Source organism: Lissotriton helveticus, chromosome 5_1 (genome assembly GCF_964261635.1).
Source record: "Lissotriton helveticus chromosome 5_1, aLisHel1.1, whole genome shotgun sequence".
NCBI classification, from domain to species: domain Eukaryota; kingdom Metazoa; phylum Chordata; class Amphibia; order Caudata; family Salamandridae; genus Lissotriton; species Lissotriton helveticus.
The window spans coordinates 458015885-458030757 of NC_136065.1; the positions used below are offsets into that span (position 1 = coordinate 458015885).

The 14873-nt window shown below is 47.4% G+C and overlaps 1 protein-coding gene across 2 annotated transcripts in view; it reads left to right on the top strand.

The window, feature by feature from the left end:
* The window catches only part of WDFY4 (WDFY family member 4), a 1018342-nt gene that overhangs the window by 761542 nt on the left and 241927 nt on the right, over positions 1–14873 (top strand). The window lies entirely within an intron of this gene.

A 14873-nucleotide genomic window follows, 5' to 3' on the forward strand; every position in this document is an offset into this window, starting at 1 on the left:
ATGCGCATCAATGCGTTTCAACCCCAATGTGGCGGCAACTGTTTATTCACACAGCGGATGCAACCCTTGCTACAGGATAGTCTGTCATTATTCCAATGGAGAAGATAAAGGTAATTTCCTTAATGTGAGAAACAAACACAACTGGTTTACAGTGGGGCAAACAAAGAAAAATGTGTTTTTTACCTTATAGCACAGTAAAAAGGAATTGCTGTTGTGACAAGAGGGTGGTTGATGGGTCTGAATGTATTCAGGAAAAGACAATCAGCGAGTATCCACTTACTTGGGTGATGTTCCATTGGAATAGACAGAATGCTCAACAGGCAACAAATGTAATGCAATCAGGCCTATGACAAGGCGAAGAATCAATGATGAAGGAGTGCTGTGAAGAGGACAAGGCACATGCAGAGCTAGAGAACGAGAGATGGGGAGTATAGTGGAAATTGTGGTGGCCCAAAAGAGTATTGTGGAAGTGAGGGGCAGCATAGAGAAATGGAGTGGGAAGGTGAGCCACATGGAGCAGAGTCATGTGCAAAGATATGATGTCATAGAGAGCTGAGTTAGTTCTGTGGGGTGATGGATGGATGGATGGATGGATGGATGTGTGGTTGGACAGAACCTGTGCAGTGACTGGGGATGTGGATGGCATTGGTAGATTAATATTCTGCATTGATTGGTCAGAATGCTCTGTACAGACATATTGTGTGTGTGGATGGAAGATGCATAATGCAGGATGTGGGTGACGGATGTGCAAATGCAATTTTATGTTATTGGTATTTATATATCCATATCTGCCACTCGTGTCCAGAGAGTAGAGTGGACTGCAAAGGGATGTATGTGGAATAGTCGGTAGCGTGAATTGATCAATCACGGATGTCTGTGGCTTGATGGGTTTTGTATATCGATCGGGGTTAAAGACAGAAATTGTGTGGATGGCAGGGTTTTTGTGTGAATTGAACTCGGTGCTAGGGTGAGGTCTGATGGAATGTGTGGTTGGACATTGTGTGCGGCTGGAGGCAGTGATCTTCAGTTGGATGGTACTTGTGAAAAGATACAGTTTGTGGATGTTGAGCTGGACTATGCAATCAAATGGCTGTGTACATGAATAAGGTGGTGAGGACTGAGTATGTATTAGGCCTGGGCGAAATTGTAATTATCCCAGCATAATTGCTTAATTTTGGGGATTTAAGAATATGCTTGCTATTGTAAATTCCTAAAATGATATCATTACGCTGTGTCTCATTAATACACATCATTTGCAGGCAAATTATGGTGTGAGAATGTAAATAACTGGAATGCGAGTGGCTACTTTTGTTTTGGTGCTATTTTTTGGGGGGTGAAAAAATGCATTCTTTTGTCCAAAATGAACGTGAGGATGCATTCTACACTCAAATATAGAGCTAAATGCCAAATCTGTATTTCTCGTAACTTTGCACAATTTTCCTAAAATGTTTCATAGATGAGTACAAACCCCAAGTATGATACGCATATGGTTGATGGGACTGCTGATGAGTGGTAGGTAGTGTAGATGCATCGGTAGTGTGAATGAATACATCATTTCGAAGATCGGATCGTGTGAATTGATATGGTGTGCAGCCGTAATAGTGGTTTGTCAATAAATAGACAAGGTATATTGATGTATGTGTGACTGGATGGGTGTGTTTGCAGATGTGTAGGTAGGTGTGTGGATTAAAAGGTGCCAGTTTGCAGATGTGAGAGGGTATATTAAACCTATTTGGAGTGTGAATGGTCTAATGATGTGGTGTATGCATCTATGTTATGATGAATGGGTGAGTGTTTGGGTTGAGGAGGCGGGGATTAAGGGTGTGAATTGTTACCAACGGCAGGAATGAGTGAGTTGATATAGTGTGCGAGTTGGGTGTGTGGCTGTTAGAATTGGGGGTCTCTGGTTGGCGCAAGTATACACTTGTGACAAGCAGGGACCCTCTCCTCTAAGTCAGGGCGAAGGATGACCCCTTAGAATTACCCTTGCTCACCCTCTAGGTGCGTGGCGTGAGCAGCCAAGGCTAATCTTCAGGCGTTATTCAGTTAAGCATTTGTAATCACACACACAGAAAAATATACCAATCCCCCCACAAATGGACACCAGGCTGTAAATATATAAAAATATGCTTCTTTATGTAAAAATATATATATGTAACTCAACAGACTTATCACAAGACCAAATAACGTTTTTGTAGCACCACAGGTTGTAAATAGGCAAAGGTTCTCAGTTGTAGCTTTCAATGGTTGTTTGCTTGTTCAAAAATAATTCAATTGCTTTACTTCAAGAAAACAGTTCTTTAAGGGTTCTCTCCGTGTTATCCCCTTTCAAAGGATAGTCTCTCTCTGTTCTGGGGCTTTGGGACCCTCCCTGGGCCTTCGGCGTGCCTTGCAGCGCCTCTCCCGCCTTCCAGGGTGAAACTGACACAGCCCCTACCAACTCTCACGCATCGGGCGTGAGCACGCCTGTGCCGGCCCCGGCTCTTCCTCTCGGCTCGAGGACAGAGTTAAAGGCGGGCCGGCCCAGCGGTGCGGGAGGGCTCTGCAAGCAGTGCAGCAGGTAGGGGGGAGCTCGGGGTCCCTGATGGGGAGTACTGACAGAGCACACAGCTCTACTCACCCGTGGGGGCTCCGGGCACACGGAGGCTTCTCTGCGCAGCTCCCAGGCAGGGAGCGATGACGAGGAAAGAAGGAGTTGCAGGCCCCGGGCCCGGTGGTGATTTACTGCGCACTTCTTCTTTGGCGAGAGTCGGCACAGGCTGGTGCGACTCCAACGATGGGGGCACTCTCGGATCTTGACGCCAGCGGGCGTATGCAGCCAGGCAGGCGTGGCCCGCGACCCTTGGCACGACGGTGCGGGGGTCTCCTCAGCGGGGGCGGCGCGGCCTGGCAAAACCTCGGGGATTGCGAAGCGGGGTCACAGGGCACGGACTGTGCAGCTGTCGACCCGGCGTGGATCACAATCCACGGAGGAAATTCCGGCGGGAGGGGAGAGAGCGCTTCAAGGCACTCCAGTAGCAGGCAAGGGGCAGAGGAGCAGGAAGCCAAGCCTGGGGGCAGAGAGCGACTCCGGTCGGAGCGAGGCTCTCACAGGGCAGAGGCTGGCAAGCTCCCGAGTGCCACAGCCCTAGGAGGGGGCGATGAGGGGCGCAGTCTGGCTCCAGCAGGGAAGCACACACGGCTCGAAAATCAAGACGAGCAAAAGCACCAAGGACCCACTAGTCCTGGGGTCCAGGTCGGGGGGCAAGCTTAATCAAGCCCTTGGAGAATGTTTAAAGCACAAAGAAGCAAAGTCTTTTCTCAGCAAGTCTTCTCCTCTCCTTTCTCAGCAAGGCAAGCAGCAGGCCAGTCCTCCCAGCGTCTCTTCTCCTTCTAGTCGGGCAGAGGTCCTTCGTGGTAAAACAGGATTCTAATTTACAAGGAGCAGGGCTCCTACTTTTATACCCAGTTTCTTTTGTTCTTACAGGCCAGGGGGGCCTTTGCATAACTGCTCCCAGCCCCTGAGCACTTGTGGTGGGTACTTCTGGCTTCTGCATTCAGTGTGAGGACAGGCACATCAGCCGCTCCCCAGGGGGGCGGAGCCAGCATTGTGTGGACAGGGGCAGCCAGGAGCACTTTGTTGACAAGCTTCGGTCCTTCCTGGGCCAGGTGCAGGCTGAGTCATCAGTCGCTCCCCAGGGGGGGCGGAGCCAGCATTGTGGTGGCAGAGCACAGCCTGATGCATAGTTCAGGGAAACTCCCACCTCCCACTAAGGTGTCATCCTGCCATTCACCACCTGTCACCTCCCAGCCCTGTCACTCATACAACTCAGACAGTCAGATACACATCCAAGCAGAGGCGGGCTGAAATGGGTAGGCAAGCAAATGCTAACTTTCTAAAAGTAGCATTTGCAAACACAGGATATTAAAATAAACTTTACTAAAAGAAGTATTTTATTATTCTGAGTTCAGGCATACTAAACATTAATTTCTACCATGTTCCCTGAGCCTGCTGGGATTATAGAGTGTAATAATTTCAGCAGCCCATCTGGCCTAAAGGGAACAGGTAGCCTTACAACAGTGAAAAACGAATTTGGCAGTAATTCACTATTAGGACATGCCACACACATCAGAGCATGTCCTACCTTACACTTACAATGCACCCTGACCTTGGGCCTACCATAGGGGTGACTAATATGAAGTTAAGGGATGGTTTAGAGGCTGACAAGTGTGTGCACTTCCCCAGCCAGCATGGCAGTACCAGACTGCACGCAGGTTCTGCAGTGGCAGACCCTAGACACATTTTTAAGGCTGCTTCTGTGGGTGGCGCAACCAGCGCTGCAGGCCCACTAGCAGTATTGGCATTTACAAGCCCTGGCACTCCTGGTGCACTTTACTGGGGACTGACAGTAAATCCAATGAACCAATCATGGACATCAATCACAGTTACATTTTACATAGGGAGAGCATATGCACATTAGCACTGGTCAGCAGTGGTAAAGTGCCCAGAGTCATTAAACCAACAAAAACAGGTCAGAGAGAGTATTGGAGGAAGGCAAAAAGTTTAGGGATGACCCTGCCAAGAGGCCCAGGTCCAACACATGTGGCTATACTGATAGAATGTAGGAGTGGGCAGTGCGGTGTATAAATCAAGAGTAGATTGAAAGAGTACGTGAGGTTGTGGATGGTTTGGTTGTCTGACTGGGAGTTGTGCATAAGTGGATGAATTATTATAGTCAATAGTCAACAAAGCTTTATTTCGATATAAAATATCTTAAAAGCATTTTTACAATTAAAAACACATTTCATAATAATTATGGTTAAAAAAGGAAAATTACATTGACAATCGTTTTTACAATGGAATAGTAAAAGTGTATTAAACTATAACAGCTTTGATAAAATTTTAAAATGGATAATAGTGCCAATTCATCATAATGCTTTCAGTCTTATCAGACAAGCCCATCTAAGAAATGTTGCCACCCCACAGGCTAAGGTTGTATTTGCATCTATTTGGAGAATTCTAAGAGCAGTAGAGTGATTCCTAATTTCTAGCTACCGGCAAATGGGTCTTAGCCACTTTCGTCTATGTTTGCTGTAAGCCGGGCATACAAAAAAAGGTGTGGAATATTTTCGGCTACACCTACACAGTGTGGGCAATTAGGGGACGTTTGATGAGGAGGCTTCCATTTGCTTGTACGTTCATGAACAGGAAGAGTGCCCAATCTAAACTGAATATAAAGGGCCCTATCTCTCGGTTTCTGGATAAAATCTAGATAGGGCTCTAGACGAGGCACCTGCTTGTGCAGGCGGAACTCGTCAGTCAATCTGCCTAAATTGGGGTCTCTATGCTCCTGACTATCAATCCATGCCCAGACGCTCTCTTGGTTTCTGCCTTGGTTGAGACCCCTGACTCCCAAGCGGTTTTAAGGCCAGTGACCAAGAGAAGCCTTTTTAGGTCTCGCCCTGGAACAGGGACGGAGACTTATAGTCGGCTGATGCCGGGGAATGAGGGACACAAAACTGGCACGATTTTTAGCAGTCGGATTTGGCTGCGCGAACGCGCACGTTCCGTCCTGCGCCGCCCTCCCAGCCTACTGCGCATGCGCCGCCCTCCCAGCCTACCGCGCATGCATGCATGCACACAAACACAGACACACACACACACACACACACGTCGCAGACAGACACTCGCTCACACACACACCCCCTCCCCCACAGTCACACACACGCACTCCAAGACACATACACACACGCACGCACACACATACACACACATACACAGGCCGCCCCCCCCGCGCCTACATGCTCCTCTCCCTCCGCCCGCCCGCCGCTCAGCAACGCACTCACCGGCTTCCTCTCCTCAGCTGCAAGGCCCGGCAGCAGGACTCTTCTTCCCTCCTTCGGCACCGGGGCGCAGGGTAGGCTCCTGCCTGCTCCGGTGCTCCCTGCTCCCAACACGGCTCCAATCGCGGCTCTTCCGTGGGAGGCGGGGTAGGCTCCCGCCCTCCTACTTCCTGTTTCCGGGTGTCGCGCCGGCCTGCCTGACTTCCTGGTCGCAGGCCGGCAGAGTAACGAGGATGTTTTGCGGTATGTATTTATTTATTTAATTATGCATTTTTATATAGCGCAGACTTTACCCGAAGGCGGTATTTATTTATTTATGTATTTATGCATTTTTATATAGCGCGGACTTTACCCGAAGGCGGTATTTCTTTATTCATGTATTTATGCATTTTTATATAGCGCGGACTTTACCCGAAGGCGGTAATGCTTGCCTTAGCGTAATGGTGTTCCTTCTTAATTTATTGGTGGTGTCCCTGTTAGAATTATTCCCACTTTTAGTCTAGCAATGCTTGGCATGATGTTGGCATCTTTGGCATTATTGAGCCCATCCCTGGTATAATGGGACCACAACGTATTGTGGGCATTCTTGACCCAATTGTGCTTCTCTTCACCAGCGGTGATGGTCATCCCTGGCATGCGATGGGTGTTCATGGAATTGGATGTTGATATGTAGACATGTAAAGCCAGACTCTGTCCATGGGGCAGTAATATTCATGAGTACTTGATGACATGGAGATCAAAGATACAACTAAAACTGAAAAGCCATTATTTTGAGAGACTGTCATATTTGTTTTTGGGAATCAGAAATATTTATTAAAATGAAATGCTTGTAATAACAAGCCAATGCATGATTACCAGCTGTGATCGTGTTTTCAAAATGTTTGTAAAGTTGATATTAAAGTGATAATTCATGCTAATTTCTGTAGTCTTATTTACATCTTGTTTACAATTATACTATACTACTAATGTATGTTTACTAGCCATAACTGTACTGTTATATGTTACATTTTAATTACAGTGTTTGCCTTTTACAATCATTTTCTTACAAAGTACCTCGTAAAACAAAAATATTTATGGCTAAAATATTTTGCACTGTTTGCACAATATATTTGTGATGTTTACACTTACCTATTTGAAATTAAAATGTACAAATGGACATTTAGTCAATTACCATTAAAAAGTTTAACTTTTTTGCTAAGATATTCTTGTAATCTTTTATGCAAACAAATTTAAATACTGCATAAATAATTTTAACAACAAATACTTTATATGTAGCTTTTTACGTACATAAGAAAACTATAGCATAAAGCAAAAAACATTGCCATTTACAATAATAATAGCTCAAACTTAAATAATGCGAGACCTATTGCATTGCAAATGCTTGTTAGATTTACTAGCCAACCAATCTTATGGGATCCCTGGAGATTGATTACTTCTCCTAGGCCGTCGGCATATCTAGATAGCTCAGGGGTGCGCCATAGCCGAGACCAATAAAGGAGGGGGTGCAAAGTAATTAAATCCTTAATTGAGCAACAACCCAAATCCCTTACGAGTGGCTTAGTGGGGGGTTTCCCTGGGGAGCAAGGTCAGCTCTCTAAAAAACTTGTTTTCTGCTGTGACAAGCACGTCTACGCTACCAAAGCCCCAGAGTTCGTCTCCATATAGTGCACAGCCTACGGCCCTTGCAGCGTAGATCTCAAGGGCAGGGGCAATAGGCCTAGAGGTTGAGGCGCTGTGTTCCCTCCCTATCACCCCCACAACCCGCTTGAAGCTTAAAGCCATTTTATCAATATGTGGTAGCCATCTCAGTTTGTCCGAGATTCTAATCCCCAAATAGTCAAACATTTTGACACGCTCTAGGGGCGCCCCATCAAGTACGAGGGTGGATTTAGCCAACCTACTAGGGTTAAAATAAAGGAGCTTCGTTTTAGAAGTGTTAATTGCCAAGCCCCTCAATTTGCAAAAACTTTTGATGCACTGGGCCAGGGACAGACTAATTTGCATACAGCCAGGTTCTGAAACTGGGATGGTGCAATGAGCTAAAAAACGGTGTTGGATCTAGCCCTGATCTCTTGACTGGGTGAGAGTACTCTGCTTAATTCAGAGACTCTGTCCATCACCACCCCTTGTTGTAAATTATTTTGTCCACCCTAAGCGTGGAAGGGTATACTCAGATGTGAGTCCCTTGCTCATTGCACCATCAGGATTCAAGCAAGCCGGGCCGAAGACGCCTGAAATGGCAGAAACCGGTCCCCGGAAGCTTGTTTCCTTCCCAGTGTAAGAATTGGCTTTTGTAGTCTGGTCTGCCCTGTTCCCATGATGCACTGGGCCAGGGACAGACTAATTTGCATACAGCCAGGTTCTGAAACTGGGATGGTGCAATGAGCTAAAAAACGGTGTTGGATCTAGCCCTGATCTCTTGACTGGGTGAGAGTACTCTGCTTAATTCAGAGACTCTGTCCATCACCACCCCTTGTTGTAAATTATTTTGTCCACCCTAAGCGTGGAAGGGTATACTCAGATGTGAGTCCCTTGCTCATTGCACCATCAGGATTCAAGCAAGCCGGGCCGAAGACGCCTGAAATGGCAGAAACCGGTCCCCGGAAGCTTGTTTCCTTCCCAGTGTAAGAATTGGCTTTTGTAGTCTGGTCTGCCCTGTTCCCATGATGCACTGGGCCAGGGACAGACTAATTTGCATACAGCCAGGTTCTGAAACTGGGATGGTGCAATGAGCTAAAAAACGGTGTTGGATCTAGCCCTGATCTCTTGACTGGGTGAGAGTACTCTGCTTAATTCAGAGACTCTGTCCATCACCACCCCTTGTTGTAAATTATTTTGTCCACCCTAAGCGTGGAAGGGTATACTCAGATGTGAGTCCCTTGCTCATTGCACCATCAGGATTCAAGCAAGCCGGGCCGAAGACGCCTGAAATGGCAGAAACCGGTCCCCGGAAGCTTGTTTCCTTCCCAGTGTAAGAATTGGCTTTTGTAGTCTGGTCTGCCCTGTTCCCATGATGCACTGGGCCAGGGACAGACTAATTTGCATACAGCCAGGTTCTGAAACTGGGATGGTGCAATGAGCTAAAAAACGGTGTTGGATCTAGCCCTGATCTCTTGACTGGGTGAGAGTACTCTGCTTAATTCAGAGACTCTGTCCATCACCACCCCTTGTTGTAAATTATTTTGTCCACCCTAAGCGTGGAAGGGTATACTCAGATGTGAGTCCCTTGCTCATTGCACCATCAGGATTCAAGCAAGCCGGGCCGAAGACGCCTGAAATGGCAGAAACCGGTCCCCGGAAGCTTGTTTCCTTCCCAGTGTAAGAATTGGCTTTTGTAGTCTGGTCTGCCCTGTTCCCATGATGCACTGGGCCAGGGACAGACTAATTTGCATACAGCCAGGTTCTGAAACTGGGATGGTGCAATGAGCTAAAAAACGGTGTTGGATCTAGCCCTGATCTCTTGACTGGGTGAGAGTACTCTGCTTAATTCAGAGACTCTGTCCATCACCACCCCTTGTTGTAAATTATTTTGTCCACCCTAAGCGTGGAAGGGTATACTCAGATGTGAGTCCCTTGCTCATTGCACCATCAGGATTCAAGCAAGCCGGGCCGAAGACGCCTGAAATGGCAGAAACCGGTCCCCGGAAGCTTGTTTCCTTCCCAGTGTAAGAATTGGCTTTTGTAGTCTGGTCTGCCCTGTTCCCATGATGCACTGGGCCAGGGACAGACTAATTTGCATACAGCCAGGTTCTGAAACTGGGATGGTGCAATGAGCTAAAAAACGGTGTTGGATCTAGCCCTGATCTCTTGACTGGGTGAGAGTACTCTGCTTAATTCAGAGACTCTGTCCATCACCACCCCTTGTTGTAAATTATTTTGTCCACCCTAAGCGTGGAAGGGTATACTCAGATGTGAGTCCCTTGCTCATTGCACCATCAGGATTCAAGCAAGCCGGGCCGAAGACGCCTGAAATGGCAGAAACCGGTCCCCGGAAGCTTGTTTCCTTCCCAGTGTAAGAATTGGCTTTTGTAGTCTGGTCTGCCCTGTTCCCATGATGCACTGGGCCAGGGACAGACTAATTTGCATACAGCCAGGTTCTGAAACTGGGATGGTGCAATGAGCTAAAAAACGGTGTTGGATCTAGCCCTGATCTCTTGACTGGGTGAGAGTACTCTGCTTAATTCAGAGACTCTGTCCATCACCACCCCTTGTTGTAAATTATTTTGTCCACCCTAAGCGTGGAAGGGTATACTCAGATGTGAGTCCCTTGCTCATTGCACCATCAGGATTCAAGCAAGCCGGGCCGAAGACGCCTGAAATGGCAGAAACCGGTCCCCGGAAGCTTGTTTCCTTCCCAGTGTAAGAATTGGCTTTTGTAGTCTGGTCTGCCCTGTTCCCATGATGCACTGGGCCAGGGACAGACTAATTTGCATACAGCCAGGTTCTGAAACTGGGATGGTGCAATGAGCTAAAAAACGGTGTTGGATCTAGCCCTGATCTCTTGACTGGGTGAGAGTACTCTGCTTAATTCAGAGACTCTGTCCATCACCACCCCTTGTTGTAAATTATTTTGTCCACCCTAAGCGTGGAAGGGTATACTCAGATGTGAGTCCCTTGCTCATTGCACCATCAGGATTCAAGCAAGCCGGGCCGAAGACGCCTGAAATGGCAGAAACCGGTCCCCGGAAGCTTGTTTCCTTCCCAGTGTAAGAATTGGCTTTTGTAGTCTGGTCTGCCCTGTTCCCATGATGCACTGGGCCAGGGACAGACTAATTTGCATACAGCCAGGTTCTGAAACTGGGATGGTGCAATGAGCTAAAAAACGGTGTTGGATCTAGCCCTGATCTCTTGACTGGGTGAGAGTACTCTGCTTAATTCAGAGACTCTGTCCATCACCACCCCTTGTTGTAAATTATTTTGTCCACCCTAAGCGTGGAAGGGTATACTCAGATGTGAGTCCCTTGCTCATTGCACCATCAGGATTCAAGCAAGCCGGGCCGAAGACGCCTGAAATGGCAGAAACCGGTCCCCGGAAGCTTGTTTCCTTCCCAGTGTAAGAATTGGCTTTTGTAGTCTGGTCTGCCCTGTTCCCATGATGCACTGGGCCAGGGACAGACTAATTTGCATACAGCCAGGTTCTGAAACTGGGATGGTGCAATGAGCTAAAAAACGGTGTTGGATCTAGCCCTGATCTCTTGACTGGGTGAGAGTACTCTGCTTAATTCAGAGACTCTGTCCATCACCACCCCTTGTTGTAAATTATTTTGTCCACCCTAAGCGTGGAAGGGTATACTCAGATGTGAGTCCCTTGCTCATTGCACCATCAGGATTCAAGCAAGCCGGGCCGAAGACGCCTGAAATGGCAGAAACCGGTCCCCGGAAGCTTGTTTCCTTCCCAGTGTAAGAATTGGCTTTTGTAGTCTGGTCTGCCCTGTTCCCATGATGCACTGGGCCAGGGACAGACTAATTTGCATACAGCCAGGTTCTGAAACTGGGATGGTGCAATGAGCTAAAAAACGGTGTTGGATCTAGCCCTGATCTCTTGACTGGGTGAGAGTACTCTGCTTAATTCAGAGACTCTGTCCATCACCACCCCTTGTTGTAAATTATTTTGTCCACCCTAAGCGTGGAAGGGTATACTCAGATGTGAGTCCCTTGCTCATTGCACCATCAGGATTCAAGCAAGCCGGGCCGAAGACGCCTGAAATGGCAGAAACCGGTCCCCGGAAGCTTGTTTCCTTCCCAGTGTAAGAATTGGCTTTTGTAGTCTGGTCTGCCCTGTTCCCATGATGCACTGGGCCAGGGACAGACTAATTTGCATACAGCCAGGTTCTGAAACTGGGATGGTGCAATGAGCTAAAAAACGGTGTTGGATCTAGCCCTGATCTCTTGACTGGGTGAGAGTACTCTGCTTAATTCAGAGACTCTGTCCATCACCACCCCTTGTTGTAAATTATTTTGTCCACCCTAAGCGTGGAAGGGTATACTCAGATGTGAGTCCCTTGCTCATTGCACCATCAGGATTCAAGCAAGCCGGGCCGAAGACGCCTGAAATGGCAGAAACCGGTCCCCGGAAGCTTGTTTCCTTCCCAGTGTAAGAATTGGCTTTTGTAGTCTGGTCTGCCCTGTTCCCATGATGCACTGGGCCAGGGACAGACTAATTTGCATACAGCCAGGTTCTGAAACTGGGATGGTGCAATGAGCTAAAAAACGGTGTTGGATCTAGCCCTGATCTCTTGACTGGGTGAGAGTACTCTGCTTAATTCAGAGACTCTGTCCATCACCACCCCTTGTTGTAAATTATTTTGTCCACCCTAAGCGTGGAAGGGTATACTCAGATGTGAGTCCCTTGCTCATTGCACCATCAGGATTCAAGCAAGCCGGGCCGAAGACGCCTGAAATGGCAGAAACCGGTCCCCGGAAGCTTGTTTCCTTCCCAGTGTAAGAATTGGCTTTTGTAGTCTGGTCTGCCCTGTTCCCATGATGCACTGGGCCAGGGACAGACTAATTTGCATACAGCCAGGTTCTGAAACTGGGATGGTGCAATGAGCTAAAAAACAGTGTTGGATCTAGCCCTGATCTCTTGACTGGGTGAGAGTACTCTGCTTAATTCAGAGACTCTGTCCATCACCACCCCTTGTTGTAAATTATTGTTAGATTTACTAGCCAACCAATCTTATGGGATCCCTGGAGATTGATTACTTCTCCTAGGCCGTCGGCATATCTAGATAGCTCAGGGGTGCGCCATAGCCGAGACCAATAAAGGAGGGGGTGCAAAGTAATTAAATCCTTAATTGAGCAACAACCCAAATCCCTTACGAGTGGCTTAGTGGGGGGTTTCCCTGGGGAGCAAGGTCAGCTCTCTAAAAAACTTGTTTTCTGCTGTGACAAGCACGTCTACGCTACCAAAGCCCCAGAGTTCGTCTCCATATAGTGCACAGCCTACGGCCCTTGCAGCGTAGATCTCAAGGGCAGGGGCAATAGGCCTAGAGGTTGAGGCGCTGTGTTCCCTCCCTATCACCCCCACAACCCGCTTGAAGCTTAAAGCCATTTTATCAATATGTGGTAGCCATCTCAGTTTGTCCGAGATTCTAATCCCCAAATAGTCAAACATTTTGACACGCTCTAGGGGCGCCCCATCAAGTACGAGGGTGGATTTAGCCAACCTACTAGGGTTAAAATAAAGGAGCTTCGTTTTAGAAGTGTTAATTGCCAAGCCCCTCAATTTGCAAAAAAGGCAAAACCGATGCTATAATTTCTGTAGTCCTGCAGGGGTTTTGGATACTAACAGTGTAACGTCCGCAAAAAGTAAGGCGGGGACTTTGTCCCCCGCCAGGACGGGAGCGTCGGCATTAATTTCCAATAGAAAGGATACCACCCCATTCACAAATAGCGTGAATAGGGTTGGGGCCAGAACGCATCCCTGGCAGACACCTATATTGACAGGAATTTTACCTGTTTTTTGTTCCTGCGTACCCCATCTAATACGAGCATAGTTTCCATCGTGCATGCGGACCAGGAGGTTCAAGATGGGCGGGGGGAACCCCATCTCCTGCAAGACCAACCATAGGCGGTCCCGAGGGACCAGGTCAAAGGCGGTCTTCAAGTCGATGAATGCAAGATAAAGACCGCCCTTGCCAATGGTTACCACCTTCCAGTGGAGAAGTGCCAGCCTGAAAGCCTGGTCTATTGTGCTTGTGCATGCCCTAAACCCTGCCTGAAATTGCGAGATAATATTATTCTCCTCAGCCCAGGAAAGGATACTCTCCAGGAGGACCCTGCCAACCACCTTCTGACTAGCATCAATAAGGCTTATTGGGCGATAGTTGGCAGGGTCCCCCCTGGACCCTTTCTTATAAATAGGGATTACTTCAGCCCCTTTCCAGGAGTTTGGGACTGGAGATCCTTCCAGCAGAGCATTAATCAGGAATACAAAATATGTGGCCCATTGCTCAGCATTAGCTCGAAATAGGTCACCCGGTAAACTATCTTGTCCCGGGGCCTTCGCTGGGACGATCTTATTTATAGCAGCCACCACCTCATTTTTCCCTATCGGGTCATAGGAGACCAGGGAGATCGGAGTAGATATCACAGAACAACTTAAGGACCCGCATCTCTCCGTGTCCTCATCTCCAGCATAGAGTCTCTTAAAATGATCAAACCACTCCCTATCGGTAATATGATTAGGAATTTGGTCCGGGTCTCGACCATTGGATCTTCTTACCAGACCCCAAAAAAGCTCACCATTCTTAGACTGACTCGCAATCTTTAGGTTAGTCCAATGTGATTCCTCCCATGCCCTTTTTGCCTCTATGATAGCTCGTCTATACTCTAATCTGGCCAAACGTACCTCAACAGTATTATGGGTTTTGATGGCAAGTATCAATAAGGTCTTTTTCCTCCTACAGTCCTTGTTAAACCACTTCTCTACATGCTTGCAAATAGTAGAGCGCTAATTAAGGGATGGAGCCTCCAAAAAAAGAGAGCCCATATAATCAATTGTGTCAGCATAAATAGACTCCACCGCCGGGGACCCAACCTCGTTCGTACAGGCTACAGAAAGCTTGATAGTCTGATCTCTTAAAATCTCCACTAAACCTCTTGTTTTCTGTTCATTCATAAGGAATTTCGGCCATTTAATAAACCTTTTGCATTTAGATGGAATAATTGCCTTGGTTAACATCCTGGGTCCAGTGCTAGAGTGATGCTCCTTATTTTGCCACAGTTCCATCATGGAAAGGGATAGAGGGTTAAGATCACTATCAGTGGATGGTATAATAATCATATCACTCACATATTTCCATAGCCTCTTTTCAACCAATATGTAATCAATTCTAGTCGGACACGAGACCCTATTTTATGTATTTGCTCCCAAGACATCAGAGGGCGTACGCCCATTGACAGCTCTTAGCCCAAATTCAAGTGTTAGGGCATTCAATTGGATGACCACTGGTGACCATTTCTTCACTGGCAATATCGACAAGGATGGTATACCCCATAACAAGGATGGTATACCCTGAATTATTGTGTGGTGTGATTAAAAGGTAAGG